This window comes from Rhinolophus hipposideros, assembly GCF_964194185.1.
Source record: "Rhinolophus hipposideros genome assembly, chromosome: 22".
In the NCBI taxonomy this organism is placed as follows: Eukaryota; Metazoa; Chordata; class Mammalia; order Chiroptera; family Rhinolophidae; genus Rhinolophus; species Rhinolophus hipposideros.
The window spans coordinates 21,605,433-21,619,263 of NC_138068.1; positions in this window are offsets into that span (position 1 = coordinate 21,605,433).

A 13,831-nucleotide genomic window follows, 5' to 3' on the forward strand; every position below is an offset into this window, starting at 1 on the left:
TCAGCAAATTGTTACCACTCTGTGCTCTGAGGCTTTCCTCATATGTAGGCTTCAAAGACTCTGACCTGTCTCTAGAATATTCCAAACCTCTCTCTAAGGCATCCTATAAAACCAGTCACTACTTGGGAAGGTGGTGAGGTCCCCATCACCACGTATGCTCAGAAATTGAAATAGATAACTGCTAAGTTCCTGTGGGACTTGACGTGACTATGAGCTGTGATTCTAAATTTTCTTGGTCTATTGTTCAAAGACCACTGTGGCACATTTTTATGATTCTTCTTCTCAGGTTTTCTTTCTACCTGAGTCCAGATGCCCCACGTGGATATCTTTCCCTTAGGCTTCCTGTATCTTTCCTTTTCTCACCCTCCCAACCTCCCAAGACCCCAATTTCGACGTGCCGTGGCCCCCTGGAGCCACAGAGTGCTGGGTGCTGTCTCTCAGCACGGACCACGCCCCGAACAAAGCCAGTGTCTCCCACTGGCACTGGCTGCCTGCCTCACACAGCCAAGCTCTGAGGTAACACTAATTAGAAGTTCTCATTACCTGGGCATGGGTCTAGGAAAGAGGAACCTATCCTCTCACATGCAGCTCAAAAGTCCTGCTACCTAAGTCACCATTCTCAGGGTCACCCACCTCTCTGCAGCTTCACTGTCCCCAGCTCACATGAAGACAGGACTTTGCCACACCCTCAGGGGCCCCTGTCTGCTAAAGCATTTGGGTGACCCCCAAGTCTGCTCTACACTAGGCAAAGCTCCCAAAGTGGGGAGAAACCTTGCCCCCTTCTTCCTGAGGTCCTCTGGAGCCCACTCCTCATAGTGTGTGTGGAATTCTTGAACAAGCACATACATACTTACACGTATGTATATGTGCATGTCCACACACATGTGTGCCCATGCATGCAGGTGACCAAGGCAGCAAAGCTAGACTCACAGACAACATCTCTGTGCCAATAACGAGGAGAACTTTTTACAGAATCATGGAGACATGTTACCACTGTTCTGAATGAAAGGGCTCCCTACCCACAAAGGCGGATTTGGGTCTCCCCAGATTGCCTGGGTCTGTTTTTCCCCTTAAATACTTTAGATACACTTATCTGGCAAAGCCCATTGGAGAATGAAGCAAATATTAAAGGAATGAGAAAATATATCATTCAAGTGCCTGGATATAGCTTTGCCCGAAGTCATATAACCCCAGACTTTTCACTTCTAATACATTTCTCCCTCCCTCTTTTTTTGTTTTTGCCTAAGCCCCTGTGGATTGGATTCCTGTCACTGAAACCCACAGCAGTCCTGACGCACCCATTTGTAGACTCACATCGGTCTCTTCCCTTCTGATGGCTGCTCAAAGTTCATACACGACACTTGAAACATCGCAGACACCAAAGCCAGAAGAGAGCTTAGAGTTTATTAATTTAACCTCCTTGCTGGGAGGTTTGGGGAACCTATAGCTCAGAGAAGGAGAAAGGCTCATCCAAGGACACACAGTGACCTTCAACCCCTCTTGTTTTTCTCTTTTATTGCATAACTTTTAGTTTTGTTGGAATTTTCTACCCTGGGCTATAGCCTTAAAAAAAAAAAAAAAAAAAGATTGAACAGAATTACCTAGGAAACTTGTTTAAAATACAGATGCTTGCACTCCAATCCTAAATAATTTGGGTCAGAGGCTCTGGGAGCACAAGAGTGGCCTGTGTCCCCTGGGGGTTGCCCCATGGGGGTTGTTGACCAGAAATGGGAATGACTGGACTAAATGACTCAAAGGTGCCTTCTGCCCTGAGTTCTATGAGCTGTGACTCCCATCCCAACATCTGGAGCCCCAGCTCAGCCTAGACATGATCCTCATAACTCTGCAGCCCATGTGCACAGCCCTTTACAGTGTAGCCTAACTGACCCATAAGAGCACACTATTGATAATAAAAACTGCCATTTATTTGGTACCTGCTGTGTACCAGATGTTTTTCCTACTTCACCTGGTTTTATCCCCTCATAACCTTGCAGGGGATGTTACTATTCCTGTTTTTTGGATGAGGAGTGTGAGGCTCAGAAGGGAAGGACAACTTGCACAAGGTCATGCAGAAAGGAAAGAGCAGAGCTGGGAAGGAAAAAAATAAAAATCTTCATCCTCGCAGATTGAGAACTGCTATTCCAGCTCATGGCCTTCTGGGGGCAGCAGCGAGTCATATTCTTCTGCCCTCAGTGCCCAGCACCCAGTAGGTGCCTGGTAGGGCCTGGTGCTTTAGGTACTTTCTCCATCAGTCTTCACGACAACCTGTGAGGAGATTTTGAGCCCCATTTTCCACTTGAGGAAACTGAGATTCAGAAAGGAGAGGTGGTTTGCCCAGGCCTCACAAGGACAGGAACTGGACATTTGGTTCCCCAGGGAAGGCCCTTCCTCCCATGTCACACTGAGGCCAGCTGGCGAGACAGGAAAGGCCTTGGGCTTCAATGTCCTGTTTATCCCTCGGCCTCTGCTGTTTGAGTTGGTTGTAACGCCTGGTGCATTGGGCCCATGTCAACCTGAAACAGGCCACAGGAAACTCAGGTAGGTGCCCACTTGGCATTCAGGCACACTGGCAGAGAGCCCAGGGACATCCTGTGCCTGTCTCCTCTGCTCACCCACCTGAGACTCAGCAAGGACCAGGTGGGCCTGTCCTTCATACGAACGTGGGCAGGGCAAAGGGTGGGGTAGGACTGGTGGCTCAGGAGCTAGCTTTCCTCACGCTGACCATGGTTCCACTATTAGAGCACAGAGCAGGAAGAAGGCAAAAGCGTAGGTCCCCACGTCCGGGCTAGGACCTGGAGAACCCAGTTCAGTAGTCTTACTTGGTGGCATTGGACCAGTCATCAAGACTCTCTTCCCTGGCTGCCTGGCACCCAGTTCCACAGTGTCTGAGGCCCTTCTTCCTCCAGGTGTCAGGCGCTGAGCTGAGGGCAATGCTGAAATCTTATGAAGAGAGGTTTCCCCACCCCAGGAACACAGCCCAGGGGGCTGAGTGTTATGTGGTGCTTTTAGACCTGGTGTTGGCCTTAGGCCTCAGTTGCCCCATCTGTAAAATGGAGTCAACACCCCTTTGTCTGGATTCCAGTGGCAAAATGGAAATCAAAAGGATGCCCAAGGGGCTCTGAGGAGGGTGGTCAGAGCCTGGCTCTAGGGTTGGGTTCGAATCCTTAGTTCTCACTGTTGTTGGCTGTATGACTGGATGACGGGTGTCATCTCGCTGAACCTCAGGTTCCTTATCTGTGAAATGGGAAGAGCAACAGGACTTACTTCCCAGGAGTGTTGTGAAGATAAGGTGTGATAATGCTTGTGGAAAGGGTAGCATTTGGTAAGCGCTCAATACACATTAACAAAAATGATGATGTTATAATTATTGTTCGTTTCTGGTCACTTCACTTCTCTCCACCTCAATTTTCCCATCTATATGTCAAAATTAAATGAGACAGGCATCCAATGTGATTAGTGTTCAGTTAACAGCAACTACACTTCTCATTTTTGTGTGAAGTGAGGACCTGATGAGCTAAAATGGTTAGACCTCTGGGATACCAGTGTCCACCAATTCTGGCTCTATTAGCTGCTGGTGTATGTGTGACCCTTAGTAGACACATTTCCTGAGCTTCAGTTTCCCTCCTGGGCCAAGTTAGGGAAGTCTGAAAACTGTGATCTCATGCATGACTGTGATTGATTGCAGGGACTGGATGGAGAATGCTCCTGGGCTTGGAGGGAACGATTGATTAGTGATGTCTCCCCTGAGTTCAGAGGAGAGAGGAGAGAAGCACCACTTTGTCAGTGCCGGACTAGGGGATCTCTAAAGGTCCCTCCAGCTTGGATGGGCACATCTACACTGCATGCTCATGGACGGTAGGACTGTGATGCTGGGGGATGCAGGAGGAGACCCCAATCTGGATTCCAGTCTTGGCTTTGTGACTCTGAGCAACACGCTCATTCTCTCACAGGGTTTCAGTTTCCTAACTACAAAATGAAGGGCGCACACAGAATAGAAGTTCTCTGCTAGACAGCTGGCTCCTTGGGCTCTGAGAGGTAGTAAAGAACATCGAGGGGCTACTTGCTGTGTTCCCACCACCCTGAGGGATCCCACGCTCTTGCTCTGGGCAGGAATGCCACCAACTCCTGGGGCATGACCCCTTCCTGAGGCCATGAGAGCCCAGGCCACAGGGCATCATTCCCAGGGCTTGGCATACAGCACACACTCAATAAATATTTATTACAGTCTGCAGAAGCATTTTTCCCCTTATTGCGAATTACTTAATCTGTTCATTTTATAAGCCTGATTTTAGAGTTAGCATTGGGGATGTGTCCCAATCTTATCCCTTGTTGGCTCTGTGACAACAGACAAGTGCCATAACCTCTTTGAGCCTCTGTTTTTTTGTTTTTGTTTTTTACCATAAAAGGAGAATTAAAATGGTTTCTACCTCGCAAGAGCTTCTGTGGGGACTAAATGAGGACATGTCAATAGAAAGCCCAGCCCAACCCCAGCTGGAGAAAGAGCTCCATGAATAATAGCTACTATCATTGTTATTACTGTAATAAATAGTAGTGGGTAGTGACCTAGCATAGAGTTTAGGGGCCCAGGGAAATCAGGAGGGTGACAGGGGCAGTGTGTGCAGTACTTACAAGCATGACAAGCCTGGGTTCAAATCCTGGCTCTGTCACTTACTCGCTCCATGACCTTCCTTAGAAACTCAGCTTACTCATCTGTATAGTGGGTGCAATAAGTATACCTACCTCGTAGGACTGCTCTGAAGAATACACAAGTTAACATCTATAAACCCTCGTAAGCACTCTAACGATTTGTTATTTTCATTCTCCCTCTAGAATGTTTTAGTCCTTGCTGTGTCCTCAATGCCATAGCAATGCCTTGTTCAATAAATGCTCATTGAGTTGTGTTTATTATTATTATTCATGGACTAGGGACCTTGCCCATAAGTGAATTCCCTCAAGGGACAGTGCTGTTGCTCTGTTTCCACATATTTCCATGCATTCCTGCCTCTCCCCAGACATTAGGCTCTTCCTTTGTGATCCACCTCTCCTTTCCCTCTCTGGTCCCTCCTTATTCCTGGCGACCCTAAGTCTGTGTCGTAGCCGAGAACATGGACTTGGCTGACTAGGCGTGTTTCTTCCCTCTACTGGGTGGCCTTGGGTATCCCTAGCCTCTCTGAATCTGCTGTTTCTCTGTTCTGGGCGCTACTGCCAGGCCCACTGCTTCTCCAGTTGCTGTGATGGTGCAATGAGAGGAAGCCAGTCTGGGGCTGGCACAATGCTGGACTGCATCAGTGCCCCTTCCCACCCAGACAATCACGCTCCAGACCCTCCAGGACCAGGGTGTGGGAGACCATGAAGGCTCTTGGTGGTGGATGGAGAGGTTGGTGCTCTCAGAGGTCATCTGAGGTGTAGCCTGGCTCATCTGAGTGATTCCGGAAAGAGAGGCAGTGGCAGCTTCTCGTGCGTTTCACCCCTCTCCCCACTCCAGGATACAGGCAATCTCCTGTGCGGAAGGGATTTGCCTTTCAGGGACAAAGGCCCCAGCCATGAGGGTCGTGGGATGAATTTCTCATTGAAAATTTCCAGCGAGGCATTAAAGATTAACTGTCTCAGGCGTGGGACATGCTAATCTCGGTGTGACACCTCAGAGTGACTGTTAATCCCCAACCGTGGCAGCTTCCTGGTTCCACTGACGCAGCCCTTAAGCTCTGAACTGGTATCTTTTTCCAAACATGGCTCAGCTTCCTGGCAAGAAAGGTCCATTAAGGTCATCCAGTCTCCTGAGACCAGAGAGGGCCAGCGAAGGGGCTGAGTTTGGACAGGGGCAGGGGCACGGCTGGGCTGAAGCTCTGCCTCAGGACCCCCTTACCCCATTCCTTCCCCACGATGACAGACATATAGATGTGCCCCCACCTCCTGTCCATCAAATAAAATTTCTTTATTTTACAATAAAAAGTCTGAAAGGACTGTCACTTTGTTTTTTAAATCAGTCAGGTACAAATAATTCATCCAATTTATAATAGGCCCCACTTTCTCACAATTGAGCTGCGTCCTCAGGAATTCTTGGCAAATAAGAAAGATCAAAAGAACAAAAGTTTTCAAATATACTGTCATTTTTATGACTGCTGCATATAACAATTAATAAAGTTGTCATCATGTTACCGCCTAAAGACCTATAATTAAACTTCCAGAAATTTTGACATTGCCATTTTCTGATTTTGGAGGTAACACATTTTGTTTTTTCAACTCTCAAACATTTTCCTAAGCCCTGAGCTCTGCATCTAGAACACTGATTAGGTTAAACAACTCCCTCAGGTCCTGGCCCCTAGAAAATGGGGAGCTACTTCCCCTGGCCTGACTGATGGACAGGGGGTCTTGTCCCCCCACCCCTCCTAGGCTGGGGGCTTCTTTCTCCTGTTCCATGAAATGTTCCCTGAGCACTTGGCCCAGTCTCCCAGAGAAAATTCAACACACAGTTGGAAGCGTCTGGCTCTTTCCCTGAGTATTGAGGTCTGGACACTTTACTATTTTTCACCTTGGGTTCCCCAGAGCTGACATAGAGTCTGGTCTAAAGCAAGAATCAAATGATGTTGGTGGGAAGAAAGAAGGAAGAGCAGATGGAGAGAAGGAGGAAAGAATGAGAGAGGAGAGAGGGAAGAAGAAAGAGGGAGCAGGAGAGGGAGGTCAGCTGTGTCCCACCAGACCAGGAGATATCTGAGGGCAGAGACCACATATTTCTGAGGTCCCAGTGCCCAATGCAGGACCTGGCTTGCCTAACTGGCATTAACTGACCGTCTATCTGTCTGACTGACTGACGGACTGAATGAATGAATGAATGAATGGGCAAAAGAGTGAGATCAGCAGCCCCTTGACTTGAGCAAGCTCTAAGTCCCTCCTGGCCTAGCTGAGCTCCCAGAATTGGACCTCTTCATCTGTCCTCACTCTGCGTCATACTCCAGATCCCTTCTGCAAATTGATCCAGACCGCTCATCCATCTATCTCATCCCTTCATTCATTCCCTCATTTGTTCATTCATTTAACAAATGTAAATTATTTTGTTCTGGGATCATTCATCCATTTGATAGTCATTTATTGGGCACCTCCTGGGTGCCATGTCCTGTGTTAGGGTCAAAGATGAGTGGATCTTGGTCCTTGTTCCAGACCTGGGCCACTGTCCAGGGTAGCAGATGAGACACTGTGATCAGCTCAAGACTGGTAGGAAAGCATCGTCTCATCATTCACTCCTTCAAACAACAGAGACAGGTAGTATCCCCATTTTATAGACAGGGAAACTGAGGCACAGAGAGGCAAAATGAATCACGTATGGTCAAACACCTATAAAGTGGCTGAGCTGGGAAGTCTGGTCCCAGAGGCCATGTTCTGAGCCCCTCACATTATGCTGTCATTTATATCCTGATAATTGGCATCCCCCTTGGCCTGTGTGAGCCCTTCAAAGATAGGAAGCATTTTGATTCATCTCTGTTTTCCTAGCATCACCCAGGCCAAGACCTGTGTCAGAGGAAGCACTTCGTAACAGCACGTTGGTTGAAGAAATGTGTGTTAGTCCTTTCTCCTCTGCTAAATTGGATTTCCTCAATGTTAGAGATCAGGCTCTGCCGTCTTTGTGTCTCTAAAAGCCAGCCTAGGTCCTGGTTTGTGGTGGGTCCCAACAAACACTATTTTGAATTTAAATGAAAAGATTAAGTTAATTGATAGGCTGACCAACTGGCTGAATAGATGAATGTAGGGGATGAAACCCAGAATCCAGCAAGAAGAATCCAGAATCCAAAATCCCATCCATCTGTCCTCCCTCTCTTTTCTTTTCTTTCTTTCTTCTTTCCTTCTTTCCTTCTTTCCTTCTTTCCTTCCTTCCTTCCTTCCTTCCTTCCTTCCTTCCTTCCTTCCTTCCTTCCTTCCTTCCTTTCTTCCTTCCTCCTTCTCTCCCTCCTTCCCTCCCTCCTTCCCTCCCTCCTTTCTTTCCTTCCTTCCATTCTTCAGCCTCCCATTCTTCCATCCATCTGCTCATCCCATCATCCATTCATTCATCACATATTAAATGTTAATGGAGCTTCTATTCTGGCCCTGCCCCAGGCCAGGCTCTGGGCCCCAGAGAGCACTCATATGTGCATCCACCCTTGACCCCACCAGCAGTGGGTGGATGCAAACATACACACCGACAATAACTTTCCACAGAGCAGATAACGTTCTTGAAAATGTCTGCATGTTGGAAACCCCATGCAAATGGTCAGAATTTTCCCTCTTGCTACTTCCGCGTCTCTCCCTGGCACAGAGCCCAGTTCTGATGAAAACCCTTCATAAACACTGACTTGGTTTGAATTGAGTGCTTTGGGACTTGGAAGAGGATATGATATGACATTATGATGTAGCTGAAGACAGATAATAATGAGAGACAAAAATTGGCAAAATTCCCAAAGTTTGGGTAGCTCTGAGTGTGCTTGTCTTGCAGGGGCTTTTGGTAATTTCAGACCTCAATTTGAATCCTAACTCTGCTGCTTTCTAGCTTTGTGACATTGAGAAAGTCACGTCATCTCTCTGAGCTGCCATTCCTCATTTGCAAAATAGAGATCATGATAGCCCATTTGCTAAAGTTGGTGTGAGGATTAGATGAGATTTAAGCCCGAAAAGCAGTTAGCCCAGTGCCTGGCACGTAGTAAGTGCACAATAAAGATAATTCAACAGTGCCATGCCCGGGGGAAGGATCAAGGGTGGGAAACAGCACAGGGTCTCTATCCTGACCTTGCTTCTTACCAGCTGTGTAATTTTAGGCTAGGCAAGTCAGGTCTTTGAACCTCCTCTCCAATCAAGTGCTGATCCTGGTTACAAGGGACTGGGGGTGCATTAAATTAAGAGAATGCAAAGAGTCCCTGGAGTGTTAGGTAGAAGCCATCCAATTAAAATGAGGGGAGAAAGGATGAAGAAAATAGCAGAGGTTCTTTCCTGCCTTTCTTTGCAGGACTCAGGTCTTGTGGGATCTCTACTCTCCACCATTCTCAGGCTTCTCTTTGTCTTCTGGACCATCCCCAGGGCCTGCTCTCTGGCCTCCCAGACCTGCTTTGCATCAATTCCTCCCAGTGCCCACAGCCAGGGTGTCACACCCCACAAGTCTCCCCATCCTTCAGGGTGCCTCTTATGTGAAGCCCTCCTTGACTCACCCAGCTGGCCCTTCTCACTTTCTGCCATCTGGTTTTTGAACAGGTCTCTTCCTTGCTTACACACACACACACACACACACACACACACACACACACTTGTCAACTTTGGGAGGCCAAGGTCTGTCTGAGATTCATCTCTTATTTCTCACTGGCCAACACAGAATGAGGGGAAACGTGTTTGTCAATTACATCTGTCAGGATTAGTTGGGTTACTTGTAATGGAAAACACAACCCAAACTGACTTCAATGTAAAAGGGAGCCCTTGCCTCATGTAACTTGAAGGTACATGAATTTCAGGCGTGGCTGAATCCAAGTGCTTAAAAGAAATCTCCCGGACTATGCTTCTGTCCATGACTTGGCTCTGCTTTCTTTTTCATTGGCTTCATTCTCAAAATGACCCCGCCCGACCCCCAAGGGGAGGCAGAGATGGCCACCAGCAACTCCAGGCGCACACCCTCTTTTTTTTGGAAATCAAAACTCTAATTTATAACTACAAGAGGTTATTTTTTTTTAAGCACAACAACATATTTATTATTTGTTTTTGTTTTTATTAGTTTCAGGTGCACAAAACAAAGTAATAGACATTTATCATTTATACCCCTCACACTGTGTCAACCCCTCTCCCCCATCCACTATCCCTCTGACATCGTACACCGCCATTATATTATCTTTTAACAACTCTAGCAGAAAGAGGTTATCTCATTGGTCCAGCTGGGGTTGCATGCTGAGCTCTGAACCAATCACAGTGGCCGGGGTGAAGGAGTACACTGAGTGGCCAATATGAAAACATTATACCTACAAAGAAGGCCGAGGTGCAATGGTCAGAGGGGCAGGAGGACAGGCAGGGGAGCATGGCCAAGGGAGCAACTGGTTTCAAGGAGGGGGAAGGGGTGTCTGTACTGCAGTCAAGTAAGATGAGGTTGACAAGGTTCCACTGGTTTCCTAAACATAGAGATCGTTGAGGATCTGGTGAGGGCTGGGTTGTGGGGTGACCTTCGGAAACCAGGTGGGTGGAGGGCTGGACGTATCCAAAGCAAGCGTCCTGCTCAAAGGGTGACCCATGGACCAGCCACTGCAAAGGGCTTGTTGGAAATACAGAATCTTGGGCCCCAGCCCAGAACGGCACCAGAACCTGCATTTTAACAAGGGTTCCAGATGGTTCTTGTTCATGTTCAAGGGTGAGAAGCACGGGTCTGGGGAACTTGGCTGTGAAGGGGAAGAGAGGGAAGAAGGGAGCTGGAGGGAGTGTGGCATCAAGCAAGGGACCTTGATTCTTCCTAAGAAGAAAGAGACTGGCGAGAGTTTAGTTGTGCGTTCTTAACAATGAGAAAATTTAACTTTTTGCTCACAATGTGAAATATTTTACAGGACACTATTTGAAATTTGTATAAATCAGATTAACATCAAATGTGATCTGAATGTGTTTATTGTCTGAAGGAATGAATGTCTTGGTGGGGATGTTTCCTGACAGCCTCCCACTGCAGATGCTTTGGCAACTGGAGGTGTCCCCAGGGTCATTGGTTACTGGACCTAGGACACCAGGTACCATGGGCCCTGCCCAGACTTGGGTGAGAATGCTGAAGTTTGCTCCACTTCCCTCTTCTCTCCCTTCTTTGTCCCCCCACCTGGCTCCACGTGAGTCTCCTCCAGGCCCACAGGGCCCTCGGGTTTTTCACAAGGATGGTTCTGGCAAAGGAGATTGAGAAAACAAAGCTGTCATATGTGTGACCGGCCCAGCATGGCCTTGTGAGCCACCACAGTCATCGTGTCTGCAGGCCATGGGCCCCCACGACATGAGGGAGGCTAGAGAGGACTGAGCTCTGGGGTCACTTTGTGCAGGGTGTGGGGAGACCCTGTGGGGCTGGGGCCCTCCTTTCACTGCAGGGCTTCCCATGCCCCAACCCTGGCACTTCCAGGATGTGGTCTCTTGTCTGTCCCATTGTGAGTTTCTCCCCAGGGCAGCCAGAGAACCCGAGTGGTGACAAAGGGCCCTAGTGTCATGTATCCCAATTCCTTATGGTTTCAGTGGGGAAACTGAGGCCAAAGCAGTATGGAGGGCTCAGCAAGGACACGGTAGGGCAGTTGTAGGCCAGAACAAGAACCTAAGATGTCTCTCTTCACGGGGGCCCTGGACACCCTGCACATCCTTCTGCTCTCTGTCAGGAGACCTGGGTTTGAATATCGCTTTGCTTCATTCTAACTGTATGGGAAGGGGCTAGGCAGCCAACCTCTGTGAGCCTCAGTTTCCTTATCTGCAAAACCGGACATTAACAGCCACCTCCTCGGGTGGTTGTCAGGACCACACGAAGTGATCCATGTCAGGTGTATAGCACAGGGCTGGACATAGAACAAAAATAGTTACTAGTCACAGGTAGTAGACTTTAGCTATTTGTTTATTTTATTCTATGTCCATTTTTCAAATGGGGAGACTAAGGCACGGAGTGGTTAAATATCCTAGTAGGTTGAAGAACTGGGGTTTGTCCCCAAGAGTTCTGACTCCCCAGCTCACACATTTGGTCATAAGCACTTCTCTGAGCTTCAGTTTCCCCGTCTTTAAAATGTAACTAATGAGGGATGGCTTTGAAAATTAAACGAGATCATGAAAGCCACATGCTCAGCACAATGCCTGGCATAACAGGTACTGCTTTATTCAAATGTCTTCCAGTCTCAGTGTAAGACACTTGGATTAGCAGCGTCATGGCTCCACCTTGTGGTGTCGTCTGGGAACTGCGCTTCCATCACCCAACCCCTACCCACCCTGGGAGCCCTGCCTGTACATTCTTGTCACTCCTTCTACATGGCGGTAGAGCCCCAAGGCTTTACACCTGTTTTGGGGACCTTTGAGAAAAAACTACTCAACACTGAAGCATTTGGGGACATAGGGATGGGTATGAGAAGAAACAACTTACGTTTAATCAGCCAGTAAATTAACGAAAGAGGCTGGGAAGCATTTGTCCTGGGAAAAACAGAAAGCCCACGTTAATTGAGCACCTACTGTATGCCAGGCTCTGGGCCTCTCATTCAGTCCACTCAACGACATTGTGATACAGGGATTACAAACAAGGAAGAGGAGACCCAGACATGTGAACAGCTTTGCCCAGGTCATACAGTGAACTGGTGGCAGAGCTGTTCCTGAAATCTGGACTCTTGACACTGACCCTGGACAGATAAGTGCTGGGAGACAGGGGACCTGTTGGTCCCAAAGTTCCTGAAGTTCCTGTTTTGTGGAACAAAGTACATTCCCCCCAATTCAGGACTTTCCATGAGTCAGGGGGGTGGCAGGCTTGTGTCAACCTTAGAGGAATCTCAGTTCAGAGTTGAAGCCACAGCATTCTGGGACCCCCATGTATTGTGATGCCAAGAAACTAACTTGATTGTTTGCTTTATATATTTAAATCAAGGGCAAAGGGAACAAACCACTAGTTTTTGAGTTTTTTTCTCTGTGCTGGACAAAAAAAATAGACATCTTCTTATCTAATTATTATCCTATATTTCCTGCATACCAAGATACCATTGATTAATATACACATTATTTAATGTGCCACTAAGAAATTTTTTTTAATTGCCAATTAAACTATGGCATATGTGCAGACAGTCCCAGAGAGCAGTTTCCAGGCTATCGGCCTCACATGGAAAGGTGAGAGTCAGAGAGTCAGAGGTTATTAGATGGCCGTCAGCTGGAATCAGATGGCCATCTGCTGTGACTAGTTGGCCATCAGCTGTTACCAGTGAGCCATTAGCCATTAATATAACTGCCGTGGCTACTCTAGGAGGTTGGTTGGTTGGTTGGCTGGTTGGCTGGCAGAGAAGCGGACGGCAGATTGCGCATCGTGTGGCTCCGGCTTCCTGCGTCTCCAACCCAGCCGCCAGCGAGACTATAGTGGTATGACTCCCTATCTATAACTCCATGGGTGTTCCTTTTTGACCTCACCATGTCCTACATTCTTGTGCAGGGAGAGGGACCAGAGTCCCTACGTGACAGCATACTATTAAATATAAGACACATGCCAATTTTAGAAATGTTACAATGTGGGGAAAAGGTACATCTTGGAAGTGATGATCTATGATAACTTCATATGAGTATGATAACTATCCTCATCTGATAGGTGAGAAAATTGGAGCATGGAGAGGTACAGGGGACCTGCCCAAGTTTCCACAGTCAAGCAGCAGCCGAGCTTGCCTCCTCCAAAACCATGGCACATGCGCCCTCTCGATGGGACAGCTGTGAATCCGTTTGCCTGGCTGAGGCGGCTCCTGTGAGCGATGGGTAGGGCCACCATTGAACTAGGCTCAGATGTGAAGATCCGGCTAATCGCAGAATCCTCAGGAGAGAACCAGCTGCTCCTGCTGGAAAGTCCAGGCAGTAATAGAGCTCAGACAATGGGGGCACTTGGGAAAGAGAAGAGTGTAGGTTCTTAAACAAGAGTGGACATCTGATGAAGAGAGAGGGAGAGAGGTGGCAATGGGAAGGGAGGACAAGAGGAGACACAAGAGATCAAGTTGACTGAAAAGAAGACTCATAAAACTCAATTCACTTGTCCCTGTCAATTACTGCCTTTTCCAGGTAAGGGAGATTATTCCGAAATTGTTGGAAAATACGTTGTAACCCCAAAGCCCCACTGTCTTCTAGCATGAGAGAGTAGCACATTCCCAACTTGGCA